This window comes from Rhinoderma darwinii, chromosome 2 (genome assembly GCF_050947455.1).
Source record: "Rhinoderma darwinii isolate aRhiDar2 chromosome 2, aRhiDar2.hap1, whole genome shotgun sequence".
NCBI lineage: Eukaryota > Metazoa > Chordata > Amphibia > Anura > Rhinodermatidae > Rhinoderma > Rhinoderma darwinii.
The window spans coordinates 328,032,577-328,057,161 of NC_134688.1; the positions used below are offsets into that span (position 1 = coordinate 328,032,577).

The following is a 24,585-nucleotide window of genomic DNA, read 5'->3' on the forward strand; positions in this document are numbered from 1 at the left end:
GCATCTGCTTGTAAAACAGACGGTTATACCACCCACAATAGTTACTAGTTCACATTTCCCATATGTCTACTTTAGATTGGCATCGTTTTTTGAACATTCTTTTATTTTTCTTGGACGTTACAAGGCTTAGAACATAAACAGCAATTTCTCATATTTTTAAGAAAATTTCAAAAGCCTTTTTTTTAAGGTACCTCTTGAGTTCTGAAGTGGCTTTGTGGGGCCTATGTATTAGAAACCCTGATAAAACACCCCATTTTAAAAACTAGACCCCTCAAAGTATTCAAAACAGCAGTTAGAAAGTTTTTTAACCCTTCAGGCATTTCACAGGAATTAAAGCAAAGTGGAGGTGAAATTTGCAAATTTCATTTTTCTTGCTGAATTTCAATTTTATTCATTTTTTTTCTGTAACACAGAAGGTTTTACCAGAGAGACACTACTAAATATGTATTGTCCAGATTCTGCAGTTTTTAGAAATTTCCCACATGTGGCCCTAGAAGCAAAGAAGCACCTAGTGCATTTTGAGTCCTCTTTTTTTATTAGAATATATTTTAGGCAGCATGCCAGGTTTGAAGAGATGTTGAGGTGTCAAAACAGTAGGAATCCCCCAATAGTGACCCCATTTTGGAAACTACACCCCTCAAGGAATTAATTTAGGGTTGTTGTTACCATTTTGACCGCACAGTTTTTTCACAGCACGTATTTGAATTGGGCTCTGAAATGAAAAAAATGTCATTTTTTCCAATAAAATGTCATTTGTGATCAAAATTTCTTATTTTCACAGGGAACAAAATACCCCATTTTGTTGCCCAATTTGTCCTTAGTGTGGCAATACCCCATTTGTGGTGATAAACTGCCGTTTGGGCCCATGGGAGGGCTCAGAAGGAAAGGAGCGCTATATGTTTGTTGGAGTCCAGATTTTGTTGGATTGGTTTTCGGGTGCCATGTCGCATTTGCAGAGCCTCAGAGGTATCAAAGCAATGGAAACACACCAAAAGTGACCCCATTTTGGAAACTACACCCCTCAAGGAATTCATTTATGGTTGTTGTTAGCATTTTGACCACACTGTTTTTTCACAGCACCTATTTCAATTGGGCTGTGACATAAAAAAAATGAAATTTTTTCCAATAAGATGTCATTTTTTACCAAAATTTCTTATTTTCACAGGGAACAAAATACTCAATTTTGTTTCCCAATTTCTCCTGAGTGCATCAATACCCCATTTGTGGCAATAAACTGCCGTTTGGGCCCATGGGAGGCCTCAGAAGGGAAGGAGCGCTGTGTGTTCTTTGGAGTACAGATTTTGCTGGTTTGGTTTTCGGGTGCCATGTCGCATTTGCAGAGCCCCAGAGGTATCAAAGCAATGGAAACCCACCAGAAGTGACCCCATTTTGGAAACTACACCCCTCAAGGAATTCATTTATGGGTAATGTGACCATTTAGACTCCATAGTTTCTTCACAGAACTTATTTGAATTGGGCTGGGAATTAAAAAAAAATATATTTTTTCCAATAATATGTCATTTTAGCTCAAAAATTCTTATTTTCACAAGAAATAAAATACTCCATTTTGTTGCCCAATTTGTCCTGAGTGCGGCAATACCCCATTTGTGGTGATAAACTGCCGTTTGGGCCCATGGGAGGGCTCAGAAGGAAAGGACCACCATTTGGCCTACTGGGGATTTTCTAGTGCGAAGTCATGTATGCAGAAGCCCCTGAGGTACCAGTACAGTTGAAACCCGCAAGAAGTGACCCCGTTTTAAAAACTACACCCTTAAGGCATTCATCTAGAGGTGTAGTGAGCATTTTGACCGGAGACCTACACCCCATAAACTGTAATGTGGGTTCTCCCGGTTATGGCAATACCCTACATGTGGCTGTTATCAGCTGCCTGGACACACAGCAGGGCCCAGAGGGGAAAGACGAGGGGGGATAAGCTGTGTGGAGTGCATCAGGGTAAGTAAAATTGGGGTAAATTATAAACCAAGGGATGTATGATAAATTTTAAAACACTTTCATACAGAGCTCTGGTTATTCGGGACACGTGTCACATTGATATATTGTGTCATCCATTATCAACCTCTTATAGCAGACTTTGCACCTCTTTTGACTTTTTCCCTTCTTGCCAGTTTGGGGAACTTCTCCTGGAAAGTGTTGCCCTGGTACGATGCGTGTGGGCTCGCTTCCAGAAGTACTGGGTGCCCCCCCTTCTTGGTCCCTAAAGATTAGGTTCTTGATAATCACCTCTTGAAATTCCAGGAAAGTTCCCGTCTGGCCTGCACATCGACGTAGCACGTACGCATTGTACAATGCCATCTGTATGATGTGCCCGGCCAGCTTCTTATACCACACCGCATGGCGCTGTAGGGCTTCAGGGCTTGATCTTACAAGTCCACCCCTCCCCATGTACCTATTGTAGTCCAGGATGCAGTCTGCTTTGGGGGTGGCCTTTCCTTCATATATCCTAAACCTGTAGGTATACCCTGATGCACTCTCGCACAGCTTATACATCTTCACGCCATACCTTGCCCTCTTACCCGGCAGGTACTCGCGGAATTGAACCCTCCCTTTAAAATGTACCAGGGACTCATCAATAGAAATACACGTCTCGGGGGTGAATGCTTGGGAAAACCGGGCACTGAAACGGTCCAATAGGGGTCTCCGTTTATACAAACGGTCAAAACTGGGGTCATCTCGGGGTGGGCACGGCTCATTATCAGTATAATGTAAGAAATGAAGTATTGCCTCATTTATTTATTTTTTTAGGTTCCAGTTCAGTTCTGAAGTTGCTTTGAGGGGCCCATATATTAGAAACCCCTATCAAACACCCCATTTTAGAAACTAGACCCCTCAAAGTATTCACAACAGCATTTAGAAAGTTTATGAACCCTTTAGGTGTTTCACAAAAATTTAGAGCAAAGTAGAGGTGAAATTTACATTTTTTTTTTGTCAGAAAATCCTCTTTATACCATTTTTTTTATAACACAAAAGGATTTATCAGAGAAACGCAACTTAATACTTATTGCCCAGATTCTGCAGTTTTGAGAAATATCCCACATGTGGCCCTAGTGCGGTAATGGACTGAAGCACCAGCCTCCGAAGCAAAGGAGGACCTAGCGGATTTTGAAGCCTCTTTTTTATTAGGCACCATGTCCGGTTTGAAGAGGTCTTGTGGTGCCAAAACATTGGGAACCCCCCAAAAGTGACCCCAATTTGGAAACTAGACCCCTTGAGGAATCCATTGTAGTTTTCTAGGGGTGCATGCGGCTTTTTGATCAGTTTTTATTCTATTTGTAGGTGGCGTGGTGACTAAAAAACAGCAATTGTACGATTGTTTTTTTTTCTTTTTTTTTTTACGGCGTTCACCGTGCGCTATAATTGACATGTTCACTTTATTCTGCGGGGCGATACGATTACGTCGATACCAGATGTTTATAGTTTTTTTTTATGTCTTATGGCGTTTGCACAATAAAATACGTTTTGTAAACAATCATTCACTTTTTGTGTTACCTTATTCTAAGAGCCAAAACGTTTTTATTTTTCCATCAATAAAGCCGTGCCAGGACTTATTTTTTGCGTAACGAACTGTAGTTTCCATCAGTACCATTTTTAGGTACATGCGACTTTTTGATCTCTTTTTATTCCATTTTTTGGGAGGTGAAGTGACCAAAGAATTTTGATTGTGGTTCGGTTTATTATTATTTTATTTTACGGCGTTCACCGTGCGGGATAAATAACGGAATAATTTTGTAGTTCAGGCCGTTACGGACGCGGCAATACCAATTATGTATAGTTTATTTGTTTGTTTATATATTTTTATTAATAATAAATGACTGATAAGGTAAAAAGGTGGATTTTTACTTTTAATACTTTTAAATCTTTTATTTTCTTATTTTTACACATCTTTTTTTAACTTTTTTTAACTTTATTACTTTGTCCCACTAGGGGACATGAGGGCAGGAGGCTCTGATCGCTATTCTAATACACTGCACTACATGCGTAGTGCAGTGTATTAGAACTGTCAGCTACTCACTGACAGCAAGCATAGTGGGTCCTGACGTTGTCAGGACCCACTAGGCTTCCGTCTATGGCATAGCCGGACGCCATTGTTTGGTGTCCGGTTGCCATAGTCACCATCGCCGGCCGCTGTCGCGTAGCAGGCCGGCGATGGCAGCTTAACCCCTAAAAAGCCGCGATCTCTATAGAACGCGGCTTTTAAGGGGTTAATCAGCGGGGACACAGCGATCGGTCCCCGCTGTAGGAGCTGTGACAGCTGCTGAACAAGACAGCAGCGTCACAGCTCCTGTATGTGTCGGGAGGACGGCCGAAACGGCCGTTACTCCCGTGACGTACTATTACGGCATGGAGCGCGAACGATACAGCTGCCATGACGTAATAGTACGTCAAGGAGCGGGAAGGGGTTAATCCATAGTCCTTTTTAATCGATTGTGAAACAAAATCTAAACGACATAATAAAAAGTCAACCGCACCACGGATTCCCAGACAGTCTCCCACACTGGTACTAGCGAGGCCTTAAGCTGTGTAACTTCTGCGATCTGACGAGGGCAGGCACATTCAGCTTAGAATGGCCATTGACATTAAATGCTTTAATCCATAGTCCTTTTTAATCGATTGTGAAACAAAATCTAAACGACATAATAAAAAGTCAACCGCACCACGGATTCCCAGACAGTCTCCCACACTGGTACTAGCGGGGTCTTAAGCTGTGTAACTTCTGCGATCTGACGAGAGCAGGCACATTCAGCTTAGAATGGCCATTGACGTTAAATGCTTTAATCCATAGTCCTTTTTAATCGATTGTGAAACAAAATCTAAACGACATAATAAAAATTCAACCGCACCACGGATTCCCAGACAGTCTCCCACACTGGTACTAGCGAGGCCTTAAGCTGTGTAACTTCTGCGATCTGACGAGAGCAGGCACATTCAGCTTAGAATGGCCATTGACGTTAAATGCTTTAATCCATAGTCCTATTTAATCTATTGTGAAACAAAATCTAAACGACATAATAAAAAGTCAACCGCACCACGGATTCCCAGACAGTCTCCCACACTGGTACTAGCGAGGCGTTAAGCTGGGTAACTTCTGCGATCTAACGAGAGCAGGCACATTCAGCTTAGAATGGCCATTGACATTAAATGCTTTAATCCATAGTCCTTTTTAATCGATTGTGAAACAAAATCTAAACGACATAATAAAAAGTCAACCGCACCACGGATTCCCAGGCAGTCTCCCACACTGGTACTAGCGAGGCCTTAAGCTGTGTAACTTCTGCGATCTGACGAGAGCAGGCACATTCAGCTTAGAATGGCCATTGACATTAAATGCTTTAATCCATAGTCCTTTTTAATCGATTGTGAAACAAAATCTAAACGACATAATAAAAAGTCAACCGCACCACGGATTCCCAGACAGTCTCCAACACTGGTGCTAGCGAGGCCTTAAGCTGTGTAACTTCTGCGATCTGACGAGAGCAGGGACATTCAGCTTAGAATGGCCATTGACATTAAATGCTTTAATCCATAGTCCTTTTTAATCGATTGTGAAACAAAATCTAAACGACATAATAAAAATTCAACCGCACCACGGATTCCCAGACAGTCTCCCACACTAGTACTAGCGAGGCATTAAGCTGTGTAACTTCTGCGATCTGACGAGAGCAGGGACATTCAGCTTAGAATGGCCATTGACGTTAAATGCTTTATCCATAGTCCTATTTAATCTATTGTGAAACAAAATCTAAACGACATAATAAAAATTCAACCGCACCACGGATTCCCAGACAGTCTCCCACACTGGTACTAGCGAGGCCTTAAGCTGTGTAACTTCTGCGATCTGACGAGAGCAGGCACATTCAGCTTAGAATGGCCATTGACGTTAAATGCTTTAATCCATAGTCCTATTTAATCTATTGTGAAACAAAATCTAAACGACATAATAAAAAGTCAACCGCACCACGGATTCCCAGACAGTCTCCCACACTGGTACTAGCGAGGCGTTAAGCTGGGTAACTTCTGCGATCTAACGAGAGCAGGCACATTCAGCTTAGAATGGCCATTGACATTAAATGCTTTAATCCATAGTCCTTTTTAATCGATTGTGAAACAAAATCTAAACGACATAATAAAAAGTCAACCGCACCACGGATTCCCAGACAGTCTCCCACACTGGTACTAGCGAGGCCTTAAGCTGTGTAAATTCTGCGATCTGACGAGAGCAGGCACATTCAGCTTAGAATGGCCATTGACATTAAATGCTTTAATCCATAGTCCTTTTTAATCGATTGTGAAACAAAATCTAAACGACATAATAAAAAGTCAACCGCACCACGGATTCCCAGACAGTCTCCAACACTGGTGCTAGCGAGGCCATAAGCTGTGTAACTTCTGCGATCTGACGAGAGCAGGGACATTCAGCTTAGAATGGCCATTGACATTAAATGCTTTAATCCATAGTCCTTTTTAATCGATTGTGAAACAAAATCTAAACGACATAATAAAAATTCAACCGCACCACGGATTCCCAGACAGTCTCCCACACTGGTACTAGCGAGGCATTAAGCTGTGTAACTTCTGCGATCTGACGAGAGCAGGGACATTCAGCTTAGAATGGCCATTGACATTAAATGCTTTAATCCATAGTCCTTTTTAATCGATTGTGAAACAAAATCTAAACGACATAATAAAAAGCCAACCGCACCACGGATTCCCAGACAGTCTCCCACACTGGTACTAGCGGGGCCTTAAGCTGTGCAACTTCTGCGATCTGACGAGAGCAGGCACATTCAGCTTAGAATGGCCATTGACATTAAATGCTTTAATCCATAGTCCTTTTTAATCGATTGTGAAACAAAATCTAAACGACATAATAAAAATTCAACCGCACCACGGATTCCCAGACAGTCTCCCACACTGGTACTAGCGAGGCCTTAAGCTGTGTAACTTCTGCGATCTGACGAGAGCAGGCACATTCAGCTTAGAATGGCCATTGACGTTAAATGCTTTAATCCATAGTCCTATTTAATCTATTGTGAAACAAAATCTAAACGACATAATAAAAAGTCAACCGCACCACGGATTCCCAGACAGTCTCCCACACTGGTACTAGCGAGGCGTTAAGCTGGGTAACTTCTGCGATCTAACGAGAGCAGGCACATTCAGCTTAGAATGGCCATTGACATTAAATGCTTTAATCCATAGTCCTTTTTAATCGATTGTGAAACAAAATCTAAACGACATAATAAAAAGTCAACCGCACCACGGATTCCCAGGCAGTCTCCCACAATGGTACTAGCGAGGCCTTAAGCTGTGTAACTTCTGCGATCTGACGAGAGCAGGCACATTCAGCTTAGAATGGCCATTGACATTAAATGCTTTAATCCATAGTCCTTTTTAATCGATTGTGAAACAAAATCTAAACGACATAATAAAAAGTCAACCGCACCACGGATTCCCAGACAGTCTCCAACACTGGTGCTAGCGAGGCCTTAAGCTGTGTAACTTCTGCGATCTGACGAGAGCAGGGACATTCAGCTTAGAATGGCCATTGACATTAAATGCTTTAATCCATAGTCCTTTTTAATCGATTGTGAAACAAAATCTAAACGACATAATAAAAATTCAACCGCACCACGGATTCCCAGACAGTCTCCCACACTGGTACTAGCGAGGCATTAAGCTGTGTAACTTCTGCGATCTGACGAGAGCAGGGACACTCAGCTTAGAATGGCCATTGACATTAAATGCTTTAATCCATAGTCCTTTTTAATCGATTGTGAAAGAAAATCTAAACTACATAATACAAAGTCAACCGCACCACGGATTCCCAGACAGTCTCCCACACTGGTACTAGCGAGGCCTTAAGCTGTGTAACTTCTGCAATCTGACGAGAGCAGGGACATTCAGCTTAGAATGGCCATTGACATTAAATGCTTTAATCCATAGTCCTATTTAATCTATTGTGAAACAAAATCTAAACGACATAATAAAAAGTCAACCGCACCACGGATTCCCAGACAGTCTCCCACACTGGTACTAGCGAGGCGTTAAGCTGTGTAACTTCTGCGATCTAACGAGAGCAGGCACATTCAGCTTAGAATGGCCATTGACATTAAATGCTTTAATCCATAGTCCTTTTTAATCGATTGTGAAACAAAATCTAAACGACATAATAAAAAGTCAACCGCACCACGGATTCCCAGACAGTCTCCCACACTGGTACTAGCGAGGCCTTAAGCTGTGTAACTTCTGCGATCTGACGAGAGCAGGCACATACAGCTTAGAATGGCCATTGACATTAAAAGCCTTAATCCATAGTCCTATTTAATCTATTGTGAAACAAAATCTAAACGACATAATAAAAAGTCAACCGCACCACGGATTCCCAGACAGTCTCCCACACTGGTACTAGCGAGGCCTTAAGCTGTGTAACTTCTGCGATCTGACGAGAGCAGGCACATTCAGCTTAGAATGGCCATTGACATTAAATGCTTTAATCCATAGTGCTTTTTAATCGATTGTGAAACAAAATCTAAACGACATAATAAAAAGTCAACCGCACCACGGATTCCCAGACAGTCTCCCACACTGGTACTAGCGAGGCCTTAAGCTGTGTAATTTCTGCGATCTGACGAGGGCAGGCACATTCAGCTTAGAATGGCCATTGACATTAAATGCTTTAATCCATAGTCCTTTTTAATCGATTGTGAAACAAAATCTAAACGACATAATAAAAAGTCAACCGCACCACGGATTCCCAGACAGTCTCCCACACTGGTACTAGCGAGGCCTTAAGCTGTGTAACTTCTGCGATCTGACGAGAGCAGGCACATTCAGCTTAGAATGGCCATTGACATTAAATGCCTTAATCCATAGTCCCTTTTAATCGATTGTGAAACAAAATCTAAACGACATAATAAAAATTCAACCGCACCACGGATTCCCAGACAGTCTCCCACACTGGTACTAGCGAGGCCTTAAGCTGTGTAACTTCTGCGATCTGACGAGAGCAGGGACATTCAGCTTAGAATGGCCATTGACGTTAAATGCTTTAATCCATAGTCCATTTTAATCGATTGTGAAACAAATCTAAACGACATAATAAAAAGTCAACCGCACCTCGGATTCCCAGACAGTCTCTCACACTCGTACTAGCGAGGCCTTAAAGTGTTATATATCTGCGATTTGACGAGAAAAGGCACATTTAAGCTTAGAATGGCTATTAACTTTTAAAGCTTTAGTCTATTTTTATTTTTAAACAATTGTGAAAGAAATTCTAAACGACATAATAAAAAGTCAACAGCACCACGAAAGCCCAGAAAATCTCCCACACTGGTACTAGCGAGGTGTTAAAGTGTTATTGATCTGCGATTTGACGAGAAAAGGCACATTTCACCTAAGAATAGCCATTAACTTTTAAAGCTTTAGTTTATTATTATTTTTAATCGATTGTGAAACAAATTCTAAATGACATAATAAAAAGGCAACCGCACCATGGATTCCCAGACAGTCTCCCACACTGGTACTAGCGAGGCCTTACGCTGTGTAACTTCTGCGATCTGACGAGAGAAGGCACATTCAGCTTAGAATGGCAATTGACATTAAATGCTTTAATCCATAGTCCTTTTTAATCGATTGTGAAACAAAATCTAAACGACATAATAAAAAGTCAACCGCACCACGGATTCCCAGACAGTCTCCCACACTGGTACTTGTGAGGCCTTAAGCTGTGTAACTTCTGCGATCTGACGAGAGCAGGCACATTCAGCTTAGAATGGCCATTGACATTAAATGCTTTAATTCATAGTCCTTTTTAATCGATTGTGAAACAAAATCTAAACGACATAATATAAAGTCAACCGCACCACGGATTCCCAGACAGTCTCCCACACTGGTACTAGCGAGGCCTTAAGCTGTGTAACTTCTGCGATCTGACGAGAGCAGGCACATTCAGCTTAGAATGGCCATTGACGTTAAATGCTTTAATCCATAGTCCTATTTAATCTATTGTGAAACAAAATCGAAACGACATAATAAAAAGTCAACCGCTCCACGGATTGCCAGACAGTCTCCCACACGGGTACTAGCGGGGCCTTAAGCTCTGTAACTTCTGTGATCTGACGAGAGCAGGCACATTCAGCTTAGAACGGCCATTGACGTTAAATGTTTTAATCCATAGTCCTTTTTAATCGATTGTGAAACAAAATCTGAACGACATAATAAAAAGTCAACCGCACCACGGATTCCCAGACAGTCTCCCACACTGGTACTAGCGAGGCCTTAAACTGTGTAACTTCTGCGATCTGACGAGAGCAGGAACATTCACCTTAGAATGGCCATTGACACGAAATGCCTTAATCCATAGTCCTTTTTAATAGATTGTGAAACAAAATCTAAACGACATAATAAAAAGTCAACCGCACCACGGATTCCCAGACAGTCTCTCACACTCGTACTAGCAAGGCCTTAAAGTGTTATATATCTGCGATTTGACGAGAAAAGGCACATTTAAGCTTAGAATGGCTATTAACTTTTACAGCTTTAGTTTATTATTATTTTTAATCGATTGTGAAACAAATTCTAAACGACATAATAAAAAGGCAACCGCACCACGGATTCCCAGACAGTCTCCCACACTGGTACTAGCGAGGCCTTAAGCTGTGTAACTTCTGCAAACTGACGAGAGCAGGCACATTCAGCTTAGAATGGCCATTGACAATAAATGCTTTAATCCATAGTCCATTTTAATCGATTGTGAAACAAATCTAAATGACATAATAAAAAGGCAACCGCACAATGGATTCCCAGACAGTCTCCCACACTAGTACTAGCGAGGCCTTAAGCTGTGTAACTTCTGCGATCAGATGAGAGCAGGCACATTCAGCTTAGAATGGCCATTGACCATAACTGCTTTAATCCATAGTCCTATTTAATCTATTGTGAAACAAAATCTAAACGACATAATAAAAAGTCAACCGCACCACGGATTCCCCGACAGTCTCCCACACTGGTACTAGCGAGGCCTTAAGCTGTGTAACTTCTGCGATCTGACGAGAGCAGGCACATTCAGCTTAGAATGGCCATTGACGTTAAATGCTTTAATCCATAGTCCTATTTAATCTATTGTGAAACAAAATCTAAACGACATAATAAAAAGTCAACCGCACCACGGATTCACAGACAGTCTCCCACACTGGTACTAGCGAGGCCTTAAGCTGTGTAACTTCTGCGATCTGACGAGAGCAGGCACATTCAGCTTAGAATGGCCATTGACATTAAGTGTTTTAATCCATAGTCCTTTTTAATCGATTGTGAAACAAAATCTAAACGACATAATAAAAAGTCAACCGCACCACGGATTCCCAGACAGTCTCCCACACTGGTACTAGCAAGGCCTTAAGCTGTGTAACTTCTGCGATCTGACAAGAGCAGGCACATTCAGCTTAGAATGGCCTTTGACGTTAAATGCTTTAATCCATAGTCCATTTTAATCGATTGTAAAACAAATCTAAACGACATAATAAAAAGTCAACTGCACCTCGGATTCCCAGACAGTCTCTCACACTCGTACTAGCGAGGCCTTAAAGTGTTATATATCTGCGATTTGACGAGAAAAGGCACATTTAAGCTTAGAATGTCTATTAACTTTTAAAGCTTTAGTCTATTTTTATTTTTAAACAATTGTGAAAGAAATTCTAAACGACATAATAAAAAGTCAACAGCACCACGGAAGCCCAGAAAGTCTCCCACACTGGTACTAGCGAGGTGTTAAAGTGTTATTGATCTGCGATTTGACGAGAAAAGGCACATTTCACCTAAGAATAGAAATTAACTTTTAAAGATTTAGTTTATTTTTATTTTTAATCGATTATGAAACAAATTCTAAACGACATAATAAAAAGTCAACTGCACCATGGATTCCCAGACAGTCTCCCACACTGGTACTAGCGAGGTCTTAAGCTGTGTAACTTCTGCGATCAGATGAGAGCAGGTACATTCAGCTTAGAATGGCCATTGATATTAACTGCTTTAATCCATAGTCCTATTTAATCTATTGTGAAACAAAATCTAAACGACATAATAAAAAGTCAACCGCACCACGGATTCCCCGACAGTCTCCCACACTGGTACTAGTGAGGCCTTAAGCTGTGTAACTTCTGCGATCTGACGAGAGCAGGTACATTCAGCTTAGAATGGCCATTGACAATAAATGCTTTAATCCATAGTCCTTTTTAATCGATTGTGAAACAAAATCTAAACGACATAATAAAATGTCAAACGCACCACGGATTCCCACACAGTCTCCCACAATGGTACTATCAAGGACTTAAGCTGTGTAACTTCTGCGATCTGACAAGAGCAGGCACATTCAGCTTAGAATGGCCATTGACATTAAATACTTTCATCCATAGTCCATTTTAATCGATTGTGAAACAAATCTAAACGACATAATAAAAAGTCAACCGCACCTCGGATTCCCAGACAGTCTCTCACACTCGTACTAGCGAGGCCTTAAAGTGTTATATATCTGCGATTTGACGAGAAAAGGCACATTTAAGCTTAGAATGTCTATTAACTTTTAAAGCTTTAGTCTATTTTTATTTTTAAACAATTGTGAAAGAAATTCTAAACGACATAATAAAAAGTCAACAGCACCACGGAAGCCCAGAAAGTCTCCCACACTGGTACTAGCGAGGTGTTAAAGTGTTATTGATCTGCGATTTGACGAGAAAAGGCACATTTCACCTAAGAATAGCCATTAACTTTTAAAGCTTTAGTTTATTATTATTTTTAATCGATTGTGAAACAAATTCTAAACGACATAATAAAAAGTCAACCGCACCATGGATTCCCAGACAGTCTCCCACACTGGTACTAGCAAGGCCTTAAGCTGTGTAACTTCTGCGATCTGACGAGAGAAGGCACATTCAGCTTAGAATGGCCATTGACATTAAATGCTTTAATCCATAGTCCTTTTTAATCGATTGTGAAACAAAATCTAAACGACATAATAAAAAGTCAACCGCACCACGGATTCCCAGACAGTCTCCCACACTGGTACTAGCGAGGCCTTAAGCTGTGTAACTTCTGCGATCTGACGAGAGCATGCACATTCAGCTTAGAATGGCCATTGACATTAAAAGCCTTAATACATAGTCCTATTTAATCTATTGTGAAACAAAATCTAAACAACATAATAAAAGTCAGCCGCACCACGGATTCCCAGACAGTCTCCCACACTGGTAGTAGCGAGGCCTTAAGCTGTGTAACTTCTGCGATCTGACGAGAGCAGGGACATTCAGCTTAGAATGGCCAATGACATTAAATGCTTTAATCCATAGTCCTTTTTAATCGATTGTGAAACAAAATCTAAACGACATAATAAAAAGTCAACTGCACCACGGATTCCCAGACAGTCTCCCACACTGGTACTAGCGAGGCCTTAAGCTGTGTAACTTCTGCGATCTGACGAGAGCAGGCACATTCAGCTTAGAATGGCCATTGACATTAAATGCTTTAATCCATAGTCCTTTTTAATCGATTGTGAAAAAAATCTAAACGACATAATAAAAAGTCAACCGCACCACGGATTCCCAGACAGTCTCCCACACTGGTACTAGCGAGGACTTAAGCTGTGTAACTTCTGCGATCTGACGAGAGCAGGCACATTCAGCTTAGAATGGCCATTGACATTAAATGCTTTAATCCATAGTCCTTTTTAATCGATTGTGAAACAAAATCTAAACGACATAATAAAAAGTCAACCACACCACGTATTCCCAGACAGTCTCCCACGCTGGTACTAGCAAGGCCTTAAGCTGTGTAACTTCTGAGATCTGACAAGAGCAGGCACATTCAGCTTAGAATGGCCATTGACATTAAATGCTTTCATCCATAGTCGATTTTAATCGATTGTGAAACAAATCTAAACTACATAATAAAAAGTCAACCGCACCTCGGATTCCCAGACAGTCTCTCACACTCGTACTAGCGAGGCCTTAAAGTGTTATATATCTGCGATTTGACGAGAAAAGGCACATTTAAGCTTAGAATGGCTATTAACTTTTAAAGCTTTAGTCTATTTTTATTTTTAAACAATTGTGAAAGAAATTCTAAACGACATAATAAAAAGTCAACAGCACCACGGAAGCCCAGACAGTCTCCCACACTGGTACTAGCGAGGTGTTAAAGTGTTATTGATCTGCGATTTGACGAGAAAAGGCACATTTCACCTAAGAATAGCCATTAACTTTTAAAGCTTTAGTTTATTATTATTTTTAATCGATTGTGAAACAAATTCTAAACGACATAATAAAAAGTCAACCGCACCATGGATTCCCAGACAGCCTCCCACACTGGTACTAGCGAGGCCTTAAGCTGTGTAACTTCTGCGATCTGACGAGAGCAGGCACATTCAGCTTAGAATGGCCATTGACAATAACTGCTTAAATCCATAGTCCTATTTAATCGATTGTGAAACAAAATCTAAACGACATAATAAAAAGTCAACTGCACCACGGATTCCCAGACAGTCTCCCACACTGGTACTAGCGAGGCCTTAAGCTGTGTAACTTCTGCGATCTGACGAGAGCAGGCACATTCAGCTTAGAATGGCCATTGACATTAAAAGCCTTAATCCATAGTCCTAATTAATCTATTGTGAAACAACATATAAACAACATAATAAAAAGTCAACCGCACCACGGATTCCCAGACAGTCTCCCACACTGGTACTAGCGAGGCCTTAAACTGTGTAACTTCTGCGATCTGACGAGAGCAGGGACATTCAGCTTAGAATGGCCATTGACATTAAATGCTTTAATCCATAGTCCTTTTTAATCGATTGTGAAACAAAATCTAAACGACATAATAAAAATTCAACCGCACCACGGATTCCCAGACAGTCTCCCACACTGGTACTAGCGAGGCCTTAAACTGTGTAACTTCTGCGATCTGACGAGAGCAGGCACATTCAGCTTAGAATGACCATTGACATTAAATGTTTTAATCCATAGTCCTTTTTAATCGATTGTGAAACAAAATCTAAACGACATAATAAAAAGTCAACCGCACCACGGATTCCCAGACAGTCTCCCACACTGGTACTAGCGAGGCCTTAAGCTGTGTAACTTCTGCGATTTGACGAGAGCAGGGACATTCAGCTTAGAATGGCCATTGACATTAAATGCTTTAATCCATAGTCCTTTTTAATCGATTGTGAAACAAAATCTAAACGACATAATAAAAATTCAACCGCACCACGGATTCCCAGACAGTCTCCCACACTGGTACTAGCGAGGCCTTAAGCTGTGTAACTTCTGCGATCTGACGAGAGCAGGCACATTCAGCTTAGAATGGCCATTGACGTTAAATGCTTTAATCCATAGTCCTATTTAATCTATTGTGAAACAAAATCTAAACGACATAATAAAAAGTCAACCGCACCACGGATTCCCAGACAGTCTCCCACACTGGTACTAGCGAGGCGTTAAGCTGTGTAACTTCTGCGATCTGACGAGAGCAGGCACATTCAGCTTAGAATGGCCATTGACATTAAATGCTTTAATCCATAGTCCTTTTTAATCGATTGTGAAACAAAATCTAAACGTCATAATAAAAATTCAACCGCACCACGGATTCCCAGACAGTCTCCCACACTGGTACTAGCGAGGCCTTAAGCTGTGTAACTTCTGCGATCTGACGAGAGCAGGTACATTCAGCTTAGAATGGCCATTGACGTTAAATGCTTTAATCCATAGTCCTTTTTAATCGATTGTGAAACAAAATCTAAACGACATAATAAAAAGTCAACCGCACCACGGATTCCCAGACAGTCTCCCACACTGGTACTAGCGAGGCCTTAAGCTGTGTAACTTCTGCAATCTGACGAGAGCAGGCACATTCAGCTTATAATGGCCATTGACATTTATTGCTTTAATCCATAGTCCATTTTAATCGATTGGGAAACAAATCTAAACGACATAATAAAAAGTAAACCGCACCTCGGATTCCCAGACAGTCTCTCACACTCGTACTAGCGAGGCCTTAAAGTGTTATATATCTGCGATTTGACGAGAAAAGGCACATTTACGCTTAGAATGGCTATTAACTTTTAAAGCTTTAGTCTATTTTTATTTTTAAACAATTGTGAAAGAAATTCTAAACGACATAATAAAAAGTCAACAGCACCACAGAAGCCCAGAAAGTCTCCCACACTGGTACTAGCGAGGTGTTAAAGTGTTATTGATCTGCGATTTGACGAGAAAAGGCACATTTCACCTAAGAATAGCCATTAACTTTTAAAGCTTTAGTTTATTATTATTTTTAATCGATTGTGAAACAAATTCTAAACGACATAATAAAAAGTCAACTGCACCATGGATTCCCAGACAGTCTCCCACACTGGTACTAGCGAGGCCTTAAGCTGTGTAACTTCTGCAATCAGACGAGAGCAGGCACATTCAGCTTAGAATGGCCATTGACAATAACTGCTTTAATCCATAGTCCTATTTAATCTATTGTGAAACAAAATCTAAACAACATAATAAAAAGGCAACCGCACCACGGATTCCCAGACAGTCTCCCACACTGGTACTAGCGAGGCCTTAAGCTGTGTAACTTCTGCGATCTGACGAGAGCAGGGACATTCAGCTTAGAATGGCCATTGACATTAAATGCTTTAATCCATAGTCCTTTTTAATCGATTGTGAAACAAAAATCTAAACGACATAATAAAAATTCAACCGCACCACGGATTCCCAGACAGTCTCCTACACTGGTACTAGCAAGGCCTTAAGCTGTGTAACTTCTGCGATCTGACGAGAGCAGGCACATTCAGCTTAGAATGGCCAATGACGTTAAATGCTTTAATCCATAGTCCTATTTAATCTATTGTGAAACAAAATCTAAACGACATAATAAAAAGTCAACCGTGCCACGGATTCCCAGACAGTCTCCCACACTGGTACTAGCGAGGCCTTAAGCTGTGTAACTTCTGCGATCTGACGAGAGCAGGCACATTCAGCTTAGAATGGCCATTGACATTAAATGCTTTAATCCATAGTCCTTTTTAATCGATTGTGAAACAAAATCTAAACGACATAATAAAAAGTCAACCGCACCACGGATTCCCAGACAGTCTCCCACACTGGTACTAGCGAGGCCTTAAGCTGTGTAACTTCTGCGATCTGACGAGAGCAGGCACATTCAGCTTAGAATGGCCATTGACATTAAATGCTTTAATCCATAGTCCTTTTTAATCGATTGTGAAACAAAATCTAAACGACATAATAAAAATTCAACCGCACCACGGATTCCCAGACAGTCTCCCACACTGGTACTAGCGAGGCCTTAAGCTGTGTAACTTCTGCGATCTGACGAGAGCAGGAACATTCAGCTTAGAATGGCCATTGACGTTAAATGCTTTAATCCATAGTCCTATTTAATCTATTGTGAAACAAAATCTAAACGACATAATAAAAAGTCAACCGCACCACGGATTCACAGACAGTCTCCCACACTGGTACTAGCGAGGGGTTAAGCTGTGTAACTTCTGCGATCTGACGAGAGCAGGCACATTCAGCTTAGAATGGCCATTGACTTAAAATGCTTTAATCCATAGTCCTTTTTAATCGATTGTGAAACAAAATCTAAACGACATAATAAAAAGTCAACCGCACCACGGATTCCCAGACAGTCTCCCACACTGGTACTAGCAAGGCGTTAAGCTGTGTAACTTCTGCGATCTGACAAGAGCAGGGACATTCAGCTTAGAATGGCCATTGACATTAAATTCTTTAATCCATAGTCCATTTTAATCGATTGGGAAACAAATCTAAACGACATAATAAAAAGTCAACCGCACCTCGGATTCCCAGACAGTCTCTCACACTCGTACTAGCGAGGCCTTAAAGTGTTATATATCTGCGATTTGACGAGAAAAGGCACATTTACGCTTAGAATGGCTATTAACTTTTAAAGCTTTAGTCTATTTTTATTTTTAAACAATTGTGAAAGAAATTCTAAACGACATAATAAAAAGTCAACAGCACCACGGAAGCCCAGAAAGTCTCCCACACTGGTACTAGCGAGGTGTTAAAGTGTTATTGATCTGCGATTTGACGAGAAAAGGCACATTTCACCTAAGAATAGCCATTAACTTTTAAAGCTTTAGTTTATTATTATTTTTAATCGATTGTGAAACAAATTCTAAACGACATAATAAAAAGTCAACTGCACCATAGATTCCCAGACAGTCTCCCACACTGGTACTAGCGAGGCCTTAAGCTGTGTAACTTCTGCGATCAGACGAGAGCAGGCACATTCAGCTTAGAATGGCCATTGACAATAACTGCTTTAATCCATAGTGCTATTTAATCTATTGTGAAACAAAATCTAAACGACATAATAAAAAGGCAACCGCACCACGGATTCCCAGACAGTCTCCCACACTGGTACTAGCGAGGCCTTAAGCTGTGTAACTTCTGCGACCTGACGAGAGCAGGCACATTCAGCTTAGAATGGCCTTTGACATTAAATTCTTTAATCCATAGTCGTTTTTAATCGATTGTGAAACAAAATCTAAACGACATAATAAAAAGTCAACCGCACCACGGATTCCCAGACAGTCTCCCACACTGGTACTAGCGAGGGCTTAAGCTGTGTAACTTCTGCGATCTGACGAGAGCAGGCACATTCAGTTTAGAATGGCTTTTGAGATTAAAAGCCTTAATCCATAGTCCTATTTAATCTATTGTGAAACAAAATCTAAACGACATAATAAAAAGTCAACCGCACCACGGATTCCCAGACAGTCTCCCACACTGGTACTAGCGAGGCCTTAAGCTGTGTAACTTCTGCGATCTGACGAGAGCAGGCACATTCAGCTTAGAATGGCCATTGACGTTAAATGCTTTAATCCATAGTCCATTTTAATCGATTGTGAAACAAATCTAAACGACATAATAAAAAGTCAACCGCACCTCGGATTCCCAGACAGTCTCTCACACTCGTACTAGCGAGGCCTTAAAGTGTTATATATCTGCGATTTGACGAGAAAAGGCACATTTAAGCTTAGAATGTCTATTAACTTTTAAAGCTTTAGTCTATTTTTATTTTTAAACAATTGTGAAAGAAAGTCTAAACGACATAATAAAAAGTCAACAGCACCACGGAAGCCCAGAAAGTCTCCCACACTGGTACTAGCGAGGTGTTAAAGTGTTATTGATCTGCGATTTGACGAGAAAAGGCACATTTCACCTAAGAATAGCCATTAACTTTTAAAGCTTTAGTTTATTATTATTTTTAATCGATTGTGAAACAAATTCTAAACGACATAATAAAAAGTCAACTGCACCATGGATTCCCAGACAGTCTCCCACACTGGTACTAGCGAGGCCTTAAGCTGTGTAACTTCTGCGATCAGATGAGAGCAGGCACATTCAGCTTAGAATGGCCATTGACAATAACTGCTTTAATCCATAGTCCTATTTAATCTATTGTGAAACAAAATCTAAACAACATAATAAAAAGGCAACCGCACCACGGATTCCCAGACAGTCTCCCACACTGGTACTAGCGAGGCCTTAAGCTGTGTAACTTCTGCGATCTGACGAGAGCAAGCACATTCAGCTTAGAATGGCCATTGACATTAAATGCGTCAATCCATAGTCGTTTTTAATCGATTGTGAAACAAAATCTAAACTACATAATAAAAAGTCAACCGCACCACGGATTCCCAGACAGTCTCCCACACTGGTACTAGTGAGGCCTTACGCTGTGTAACTTCTGCGATCTGACGAGAGCAGGGACATTCAGCTTAGAATGGCCATTGACATCAAATGCTTTAATCCATAGTCCTTTTTAATCGATTGTGAAACAAAATCTAAACGACATAATAAAAATTCAACCGCACCATGGATTCCCAGACAGTCTCCCACACTGGTACTAACAAGGCCTTAAGCTGTGTAACTTCTGCGATCTGACGAGAGCAGGCACATTCAGCTTAGAATGGCCATTGACGTTAAATGCTTTAATCCATAGTCCTATTTAATCTATTGTGAAACAAAATCTAAACGACATAATAAAAAGACAACCGCACCACGGATTCCCAGACAGTCTCCCACACTGGTACTAGCGAGGCCTTAAGCTGTGTAACTTCTGCGATCTGACGAGAGCAGGCACATTCAGCCTAGAATGGCCATTGACGTTAAATGCTTTAATCCATAGTCCTATTTAATCTATTGTGAAACAAAATCTAAACGACATAATAAAAAGTCAACTGCACCACGGATTCCCAGACAGTCTCCCACAATGGTACTAGCGAAGCCTTAAGCTGTGTAATTTCTGCGATCTGACGAGAGCAGGCACATTCAGCTTAGAATGGCAATTAACATAAAATGCTTTAATCCATAGTCCTTTTTAATCGATTGTGAAACAAAATCTAAACGACATAATAAAAAGTCAACCGCACCACGGATTCACAGACAGTCTCCCACTCTGGTACTAGCGAGGCGTTAAGCTGTGTAACTTCTGCGATCTGACGAGAGCAGGCACATTCAGCTTAGAATGGCCATTGACATAAAATGATTTAATCCATAGTCCTTTTTAATCGATTGTGAAACAAAATCTAAACGACATAATAAAAAGTCAACCGCACCACGGATTCCCAGACAGTCTCCCACACTGGTACTAGCGAGGCCTTAAGCTGTGTAACTTCTGCGATCTGACGAGAGCAGGCACATTCAGCTTAGAATGGCCATTGACATTAATTGCTTTAATCCATAGTCCTTTTTAATCGATTGTGAAACAAAATCTAAACGACATAATAAAAAGTCAACCGCACCACGGATTCCCAGACAGTCTTCCACACTGGTACTAGCAAGGCCTTAAGCTGTGTAACTTCTGCGATCTGACAAGAGCAGGCACATTCAGCTTAGAATGGCCATTGACATTAAATGCTTTAATCCATAGTCCATTTTAATCGATTGGGAAACAAATCTAAACGACATAATAAAAAGTCAACCGCAACTCGGATTCCCAGACAGTCTCTCACACTCGTACTAGCAAGGCCTTAAAGTGTTATATATCTGCGATTTGACGAGAAAAGGCACATTTACGCTTAGAATGGCTATTAACTTTTAAAGCTTTAGACTATTTTTATTTTTAAACAATTGTGAAAGAAATTCTAAACGACATAATAAAAAGTCAACAGCACCACGGAAGCCCAGAAAGTCTCCCACACTGGTACTAGCGAGGTGATAAAGTGTTATTGATCTGCGATTTGACGAGAAAAGGCACATTTCACCTAAGAATAGCCATTAACTTTTAAAGCTTTAGTTTATTATTATTTTTAATCGATTGTGAAACAAATTCTAAACGACATAATAAAAAGTCAACTGCACCATGGATTCCCAGACAGTCTCCCACACTGGTATTAGCGAGGCCTTAAGCTGTGTAACTTCTGCGATCAGACGAGAGCAGGCACATTCAGCTTAGAATGGCCATTGACAATAACTGCTTTAATCCATAGTGCTATTTAATCTATTGTGAAACAAAATCTAAACGACATAATAAAAGGCAACCGCACCACGGATTCCCAGACAGTCTCCCACACTGGTACTAGCGAGGGCTTAAGCTGTGTAACTTCTGCGATCTGACGAGAGCAGGCACATTCAGCTTAGAATGGCTTTTGACATTAAAAGCCTTAATCCATAGTCCTATTTAATCTATTGTGAAACAAAATCTAAACGACATAATAAAAAGTCAACCGCACCACGGATTCCCAGCCAGTCTCCCACACTGGTACTAGCGGAGGCCTTAAGCTGTGTAACTTCTGCGATCTGACGAGAGCAGGCACATTCAGCTTAGAATGGCCATTGACATTAAATGCTTTAATCCATAGTCCATTTTAATCGATTGTGAAACAAATCTAAACGACATAATAAAAAGTCAACCGCACCTCGGATTCCCAGACAGTCTCTCACACTCGTACTAGCGAGGCCTTAAAGTGTTATATATCTGCGATTTGAAGAGAAAAGGCACATTTAAGCTTAGAATGTCTATTAACTTTTAAAGCTTTAGTCTATTTTTATTTTTAAACAATTGTGAAAGAAAGTCTAAACGACATAATAAAAAGTCAACAGCACCACGGAAGCCCAGAAAGTCTCCCACACTGGTACTAGCGAGGTGTTAAAGTGTTATTGATCTGCGATTTGACGAGAAAAGGCACATTTCACCTAAGAATAGCCATTAACTTTTAAAGCTTTCGTTTATTATTATTTTTAATCGATTGTGAAACAAATTCTAAACGACATAATAAAAAGTCAACTGCACCATGGATTCCCAGACAGTCTCCCACACTGGTACTAGCGAGGCCTTAAGCTGTGTAACTTCTGCGATCAGATGAGAGCAGGCACATTCAGCTTAGAATGGCCATTGACAATAACTGCTTTAATCCATAGTCCTATTTAATCTATTGTGAAACAAAATCTAAACAACATAATAAAAAGATAGTCTCCCACACTGGTACTAGCGAGGCCTTAAGCTGTGTAACTTCTGCGATCTGACGAGAGCAAGCACATTCAGCTTAGAATGGCCATTGACATTAAATGTTTTAATCCATAGTCGTTTTTAATCGATTGTGAAACAAAATCTAAACTACATAATAAAAAGTCAACCGCACCACGGATTCCCAGACAGTCTCCCACACTGGTACTAGTGAAGCCTTAAGCTGTGTAACTTCTGCGATCTGACGAGAGCAGGCACATTCAGCTTAGAATGGCCTTTGACATTAAAAGCTTTAATCCATAGTCCGATTTAATCTATTGTGAAACAAAATCTAAACGACATAATAATATGTCAACCGCACCACGGATTCCCAGACAGTCTCCCACACTGGTACTAGCAAGGCCTTAAGCTGTGTAACTTCTGCGATATGACGAGAGCAGGCACATTCAGCCTAGAATGGCCATTGACGTTAAATGCTTTAATCCATAGTCCTATTTAATCGATTGTGAAACAAAATCTAAACGACATAATAAAAAGTCAATTGCACCATGGATTCCCAGACAGTCTCCCACACTGTTACTAGCGAGGCCTTAAGCTGTGTAACTTCTGCGATCTGACGAGAGCAGGCACAATCAGCTTAGAATGGCCATTGACATTAAATGCTTTAATCCATAGTCCTTTTTAATCGATTGTGAAACAAAATCTAAACGACATAATAAAAAGTCAGCTGCACCACGGATTCCCAGACAGTCTCCCACAATGGTACTAGCGAGGCCTTAAGCTGTGTAACTTCTGCGATCTGACGAGAGCAGGCTCATTCAGCTTAGAATGGCCATTGACATTAAATGCTTTAATCCATAGTCCATTTTAATCGATTGTGAAACAAATCTAAACGACATAATAAAAAGTCAACCGCACCTCGGATTCCCAGACAGTCTCTCACACTCGTACTAGCGAGGCCTTAAAGTGTTATATATCTGCGATTTGACGAGAAAAGGCACATTTAAGCTTAGAATGGCTATTAACTTTTAAAGCTTTAGTCTATTTTTATTTTTAATCTATTGTGAAACAAAATCTAAACGACATAATAAAAAGTCAACTGCACCATGGATTCCCAGACAGTCTCCCACACTGGTACTAGCGAGGCCTTAAGCTGTGTAACTGCTGCGATCTGACGAGAGCAGGCACGTTCATCTTAGAATGGCCATTGACATTAAATGCTTTAATCCATAGTCCTTTTTAATCGATTGTGAAACAAAATCTAAACGACATAATAAAAAGTCAACCGCACCACGGATTCCCAGACAGTCTCCCACACTGGTACTAGCGAGGCCTTAAGCTATGTAACTTCTGCGATCTGACCAGCGCAGGCACATACAGCTTAGAATGGCCATTGACATTAAATGCTTTAATCCATAGTCCTATTTAATCTATTGTGAAACAAAATCTAAACGACATAATAAAAAGTCAACCGCACCACGGATTCACAGACAGTCTCCCACACTGGTACTAGCGAGGGGTTAAGCTGTGTAACTTCTGCGATCTGACGAGAGCAGGCACATTCAGCTTAGAATGGCAATTGACATAAAATGCTTTAATCCATAGTCCTTTTTAATCGATTGTGAAACAAAATCTAAACGACATAATAAAAAGGCAACCGCACCACGGATTCCCAGACAGTCTCCCACACTGGTACTAGCAAGGCCTTAAGCTGTGTAACTTCTGCGATCTGACAAGAGCAGGCACATTCAGCTTAGAATGGCCATTGACATTAGATTCTTTAATCCATAGTCCATTTTAATCGATTGGGAAACAAATCTAAACGACATAATAAAAAGTCAACCGCACCTCGGATTCCCAGACAGTCTCTCACACTCGTACTAGCGAGGCCTTAAAGTGTTATATATCTGCGATTTGACGAGAAAAGGCACATTTACGCTTAGAATGGCTATTAACTTTTAAAGCTTTAGTCTATTTTTATTTTTAAACAATTGTGAAAGAAATTCTAAACGACATAATAAAAAGTCAACAGCACCACGGAAGCCCAGAAAGTCTCCCACA

The 24,585-nt window shown here is 40.7% G+C and overlaps 74 pseudogenes; all 74 read right to left on the reverse strand.

The window, feature by feature from the left end:
- Positions 1-4,475: 4,475 nt before the first annotated feature.
- LOC142745024 (5S ribosomal RNA) lies at positions 4,476-4,594 on the reverse strand (annotated as a pseudogene).
- A 67-nt stretch (positions 4,595-4,661) lies between these two features.
- Positions 4,662-4,780, reverse strand: LOC142744527 (5S ribosomal RNA; annotated as a pseudogene).
- Positions 4,781-4,847: 67 nt separating this feature from the next.
- LOC142744830 (5S ribosomal RNA) lies at positions 4,848-4,966 on the reverse strand (annotated as a pseudogene).
- A 67-nt stretch (positions 4,967-5,033) lies between these two features.
- On the reverse strand, positions 5,034-5,152 carry LOC142746666 (5S ribosomal RNA; annotated as a pseudogene).
- Positions 5,153-5,219: 67 nt separating this feature from the next.
- LOC142744126 (5S ribosomal RNA) lies at positions 5,220-5,338 on the reverse strand (annotated as a pseudogene).
- Positions 5,339-5,405: 67 nt separating this feature from the next.
- On the reverse strand, positions 5,406-5,524 carry LOC142746828 (5S ribosomal RNA; annotated as a pseudogene).
- Positions 5,525-5,591: 67 nt separating this feature from the next.
- LOC142746886 (5S ribosomal RNA) lies at positions 5,592-5,710 on the reverse strand (annotated as a pseudogene).
- Positions 5,711-5,776: 66 nt separating this feature from the next.
- On the reverse strand, positions 5,777-5,895 carry LOC142744831 (5S ribosomal RNA; annotated as a pseudogene).
- Positions 5,896-5,962: 67 nt separating this feature from the next.
- LOC142746667 (5S ribosomal RNA) lies at positions 5,963-6,081 on the reverse strand (annotated as a pseudogene).
- Positions 6,082-6,148: 67 nt separating this feature from the next.
- Positions 6,149-6,267, reverse strand: LOC142744340 (5S ribosomal RNA; annotated as a pseudogene).
- Positions 6,268-6,520: 253 nt separating this feature from the next.
- LOC142747038 (5S ribosomal RNA) lies at positions 6,521-6,639 on the reverse strand (annotated as a pseudogene).
- Positions 6,640-6,706: 67 nt separating this feature from the next.
- Positions 6,707-6,825, reverse strand: LOC142746012 (5S ribosomal RNA; annotated as a pseudogene).
- Positions 6,826-6,892: 67 nt separating this feature from the next.
- LOC142744832 (5S ribosomal RNA) lies at positions 6,893-7,011 on the reverse strand (annotated as a pseudogene).
- A 67-nt stretch (positions 7,012-7,078) lies between these two features.
- Positions 7,079-7,197, reverse strand: LOC142746668 (5S ribosomal RNA; annotated as a pseudogene).
- Positions 7,198-7,264: 67 nt separating this feature from the next.
- Positions 7,265-7,383, reverse strand: LOC142744580 (5S ribosomal RNA; annotated as a pseudogene).
- Positions 7,384-7,450: 67 nt separating this feature from the next.
- On the reverse strand, positions 7,451-7,569 carry LOC142746829 (5S ribosomal RNA; annotated as a pseudogene).
- Positions 7,570-7,822: 253 nt separating this feature from the next.
- Positions 7,823-7,941, reverse strand: LOC142745286 (5S ribosomal RNA; annotated as a pseudogene).
- A 67-nt stretch (positions 7,942-8,008) lies between these two features.
- Positions 8,009-8,127, reverse strand: LOC142746186 (5S ribosomal RNA; annotated as a pseudogene).
- Positions 8,128-8,194: 67 nt separating this feature from the next.
- LOC142743861 (5S ribosomal RNA) lies at positions 8,195-8,313 on the reverse strand (annotated as a pseudogene).
- A 67-nt stretch (positions 8,314-8,380) lies between these two features.
- Positions 8,381-8,499, reverse strand: LOC142747292 (5S ribosomal RNA; annotated as a pseudogene).
- Positions 8,500-8,566: 67 nt separating this feature from the next.
- Positions 8,567-8,685, reverse strand: LOC142744771 (5S ribosomal RNA; annotated as a pseudogene).
- Positions 8,686-8,752: 67 nt separating this feature from the next.
- Positions 8,753-8,871, reverse strand: LOC142747294 (5S ribosomal RNA; annotated as a pseudogene).
- A 67-nt stretch (positions 8,872-8,938) lies between these two features.
- LOC142745339 (5S ribosomal RNA) lies at positions 8,939-9,057 on the reverse strand (annotated as a pseudogene).
- Positions 9,058-9,683: 626 nt separating this feature from the next.
- LOC142744269 (5S ribosomal RNA) lies at positions 9,684-9,802 on the reverse strand (annotated as a pseudogene).
- Positions 9,803-9,869: 67 nt separating this feature from the next.
- On the reverse strand, positions 9,870-9,988 carry LOC142747295 (5S ribosomal RNA; annotated as a pseudogene).
- A 253-nt stretch (positions 9,989-10,241) lies between these two features.
- Positions 10,242-10,360, reverse strand: LOC142745813 (5S ribosomal RNA; annotated as a pseudogene).
- Positions 10,361-10,614: 254 nt separating this feature from the next.
- Positions 10,615-10,733, reverse strand: LOC142746890 (5S ribosomal RNA; annotated as a pseudogene).
- Positions 10,734-10,799: 66 nt separating this feature from the next.
- Positions 10,800-10,918, reverse strand: LOC142746944 (5S ribosomal RNA; annotated as a pseudogene).
- A 67-nt stretch (positions 10,919-10,985) lies between these two features.
- LOC142744502 (5S ribosomal RNA) lies at positions 10,986-11,104 on the reverse strand (annotated as a pseudogene).
- Positions 11,105-11,171: 67 nt separating this feature from the next.
- Positions 11,172-11,290, reverse strand: LOC142744677 (5S ribosomal RNA; annotated as a pseudogene).
- Positions 11,291-11,357: 67 nt separating this feature from the next.
- Positions 11,358-11,476, reverse strand: LOC142746935 (5S ribosomal RNA; annotated as a pseudogene).
- A 440-nt stretch (positions 11,477-11,916) lies between these two features.
- Positions 11,917-12,035, reverse strand: LOC142746015 (5S ribosomal RNA; annotated as a pseudogene).
- A 67-nt stretch (positions 12,036-12,102) lies between these two features.
- Positions 12,103-12,221, reverse strand: LOC142744218 (5S ribosomal RNA; annotated as a pseudogene).
- A 626-nt stretch (positions 12,222-12,847) lies between these two features.
- Positions 12,848-12,966, reverse strand: LOC142746039 (5S ribosomal RNA; annotated as a pseudogene).
- Positions 12,967-13,033: 67 nt separating this feature from the next.
- LOC142745176 (5S ribosomal RNA) lies at positions 13,034-13,152 on the reverse strand (annotated as a pseudogene).
- Positions 13,153-13,218: 66 nt separating this feature from the next.
- On the reverse strand, positions 13,219-13,337 carry LOC142747024 (5S ribosomal RNA; annotated as a pseudogene).
- Positions 13,338-13,404: 67 nt separating this feature from the next.
- On the reverse strand, positions 13,405-13,523 carry LOC142747520 (5S ribosomal RNA; annotated as a pseudogene).
- A 66-nt stretch (positions 13,524-13,589) lies between these two features.
- Positions 13,590-13,708, reverse strand: LOC142744974 (5S ribosomal RNA; annotated as a pseudogene).
- A 67-nt stretch (positions 13,709-13,775) lies between these two features.
- LOC142747177 (5S ribosomal RNA) lies at positions 13,776-13,894 on the reverse strand (annotated as a pseudogene).
- Positions 13,895-14,334: 440 nt separating this feature from the next.
- LOC142746042 (5S ribosomal RNA) lies at positions 14,335-14,453 on the reverse strand (annotated as a pseudogene).
- A 67-nt stretch (positions 14,454-14,520) lies between these two features.
- On the reverse strand, positions 14,521-14,639 carry LOC142747531 (5S ribosomal RNA; annotated as a pseudogene).
- Positions 14,640-14,706: 67 nt separating this feature from the next.
- On the reverse strand, positions 14,707-14,825 carry LOC142744573 (5S ribosomal RNA; annotated as a pseudogene).
- Positions 14,826-14,892: 67 nt separating this feature from the next.
- LOC142745897 (5S ribosomal RNA) lies at positions 14,893-15,011 on the reverse strand (annotated as a pseudogene).
- A 67-nt stretch (positions 15,012-15,078) lies between these two features.
- Positions 15,079-15,197, reverse strand: LOC142745848 (5S ribosomal RNA; annotated as a pseudogene).
- A 67-nt stretch (positions 15,198-15,264) lies between these two features.
- LOC142744833 (5S ribosomal RNA) lies at positions 15,265-15,383 on the reverse strand (annotated as a pseudogene).
- A 67-nt stretch (positions 15,384-15,450) lies between these two features.
- Positions 15,451-15,569, reverse strand: LOC142745840 (5S ribosomal RNA; annotated as a pseudogene).
- A 67-nt stretch (positions 15,570-15,636) lies between these two features.
- LOC142744178 (5S ribosomal RNA) lies at positions 15,637-15,755 on the reverse strand (annotated as a pseudogene).
- Positions 15,756-15,822: 67 nt separating this feature from the next.
- On the reverse strand, positions 15,823-15,941 carry LOC142746696 (5S ribosomal RNA; annotated as a pseudogene).
- Positions 15,942-16,381: 440 nt separating this feature from the next.
- LOC142746475 (5S ribosomal RNA) lies at positions 16,382-16,500 on the reverse strand (annotated as a pseudogene).
- A 67-nt stretch (positions 16,501-16,567) lies between these two features.
- On the reverse strand, positions 16,568-16,686 carry LOC142744949 (5S ribosomal RNA; annotated as a pseudogene).
- Positions 16,687-16,754: 68 nt separating this feature from the next.
- On the reverse strand, positions 16,755-16,873 carry LOC142746249 (5S ribosomal RNA; annotated as a pseudogene).
- Positions 16,874-16,940: 67 nt separating this feature from the next.
- LOC142745390 (5S ribosomal RNA) lies at positions 16,941-17,059 on the reverse strand (annotated as a pseudogene).
- A 67-nt stretch (positions 17,060-17,126) lies between these two features.
- Positions 17,127-17,245, reverse strand: LOC142747296 (5S ribosomal RNA; annotated as a pseudogene).
- A 67-nt stretch (positions 17,246-17,312) lies between these two features.
- Positions 17,313-17,431, reverse strand: LOC142744912 (5S ribosomal RNA; annotated as a pseudogene).
- Positions 17,432-18,243: 812 nt separating this feature from the next.
- Positions 18,244-18,362, reverse strand: LOC142745847 (5S ribosomal RNA; annotated as a pseudogene).
- Positions 18,363-18,429: 67 nt separating this feature from the next.
- On the reverse strand, positions 18,430-18,548 carry LOC142746734 (5S ribosomal RNA; annotated as a pseudogene).
- A 253-nt stretch (positions 18,549-18,801) lies between these two features.
- Positions 18,802-18,920, reverse strand: LOC142747297 (5S ribosomal RNA; annotated as a pseudogene).
- Positions 18,921-19,360: 440 nt separating this feature from the next.
- On the reverse strand, positions 19,361-19,479 carry LOC142744714 (5S ribosomal RNA; annotated as a pseudogene).
- A 67-nt stretch (positions 19,480-19,546) lies between these two features.
- LOC142745277 (5S ribosomal RNA) lies at positions 19,547-19,665 on the reverse strand (annotated as a pseudogene).
- Positions 19,666-19,732: 67 nt separating this feature from the next.
- On the reverse strand, positions 19,733-19,851 carry LOC142745853 (5S ribosomal RNA; annotated as a pseudogene).
- A 67-nt stretch (positions 19,852-19,918) lies between these two features.
- Positions 19,919-20,037, reverse strand: LOC142744523 (5S ribosomal RNA; annotated as a pseudogene).
- A 67-nt stretch (positions 20,038-20,104) lies between these two features.
- Positions 20,105-20,223, reverse strand: LOC142744913 (5S ribosomal RNA; annotated as a pseudogene).
- A 67-nt stretch (positions 20,224-20,290) lies between these two features.
- Positions 20,291-20,409, reverse strand: LOC142744211 (5S ribosomal RNA; annotated as a pseudogene).
- Positions 20,410-20,476: 67 nt separating this feature from the next.
- LOC142746576 (5S ribosomal RNA) lies at positions 20,477-20,595 on the reverse strand (annotated as a pseudogene).
- Positions 20,596-20,662: 67 nt separating this feature from the next.
- On the reverse strand, positions 20,663-20,781 carry LOC142747298 (5S ribosomal RNA; annotated as a pseudogene).
- Positions 20,782-20,848: 67 nt separating this feature from the next.
- LOC142746650 (5S ribosomal RNA) lies at positions 20,849-20,967 on the reverse strand (annotated as a pseudogene).
- Positions 20,968-21,407: 440 nt separating this feature from the next.
- Positions 21,408-21,526, reverse strand: LOC142746588 (5S ribosomal RNA; annotated as a pseudogene).
- A 252-nt stretch (positions 21,527-21,778) lies between these two features.
- LOC142746485 (5S ribosomal RNA) lies at positions 21,779-21,898 on the reverse strand (annotated as a pseudogene).
- A 440-nt stretch (positions 21,899-22,338) lies between these two features.
- Positions 22,339-22,457, reverse strand: LOC142744715 (5S ribosomal RNA; annotated as a pseudogene).
- A 230-nt stretch (positions 22,458-22,687) lies between these two features.
- On the reverse strand, positions 22,688-22,806 carry LOC142746089 (5S ribosomal RNA; annotated as a pseudogene).
- Positions 22,807-23,059: 253 nt separating this feature from the next.
- On the reverse strand, positions 23,060-23,178 carry LOC142747152 (5S ribosomal RNA; annotated as a pseudogene).
- Positions 23,179-23,245: 67 nt separating this feature from the next.
- On the reverse strand, positions 23,246-23,364 carry LOC142746072 (5S ribosomal RNA; annotated as a pseudogene).
- A 253-nt stretch (positions 23,365-23,617) lies between these two features.
- LOC142746959 (5S ribosomal RNA) lies at positions 23,618-23,736 on the reverse strand (annotated as a pseudogene).
- A 439-nt stretch (positions 23,737-24,175) lies between these two features.
- On the reverse strand, positions 24,176-24,294 carry LOC142746557 (5S ribosomal RNA; annotated as a pseudogene).
- Between the last annotated feature and the right edge of the window lie 291 nt (positions 24,295-24,585).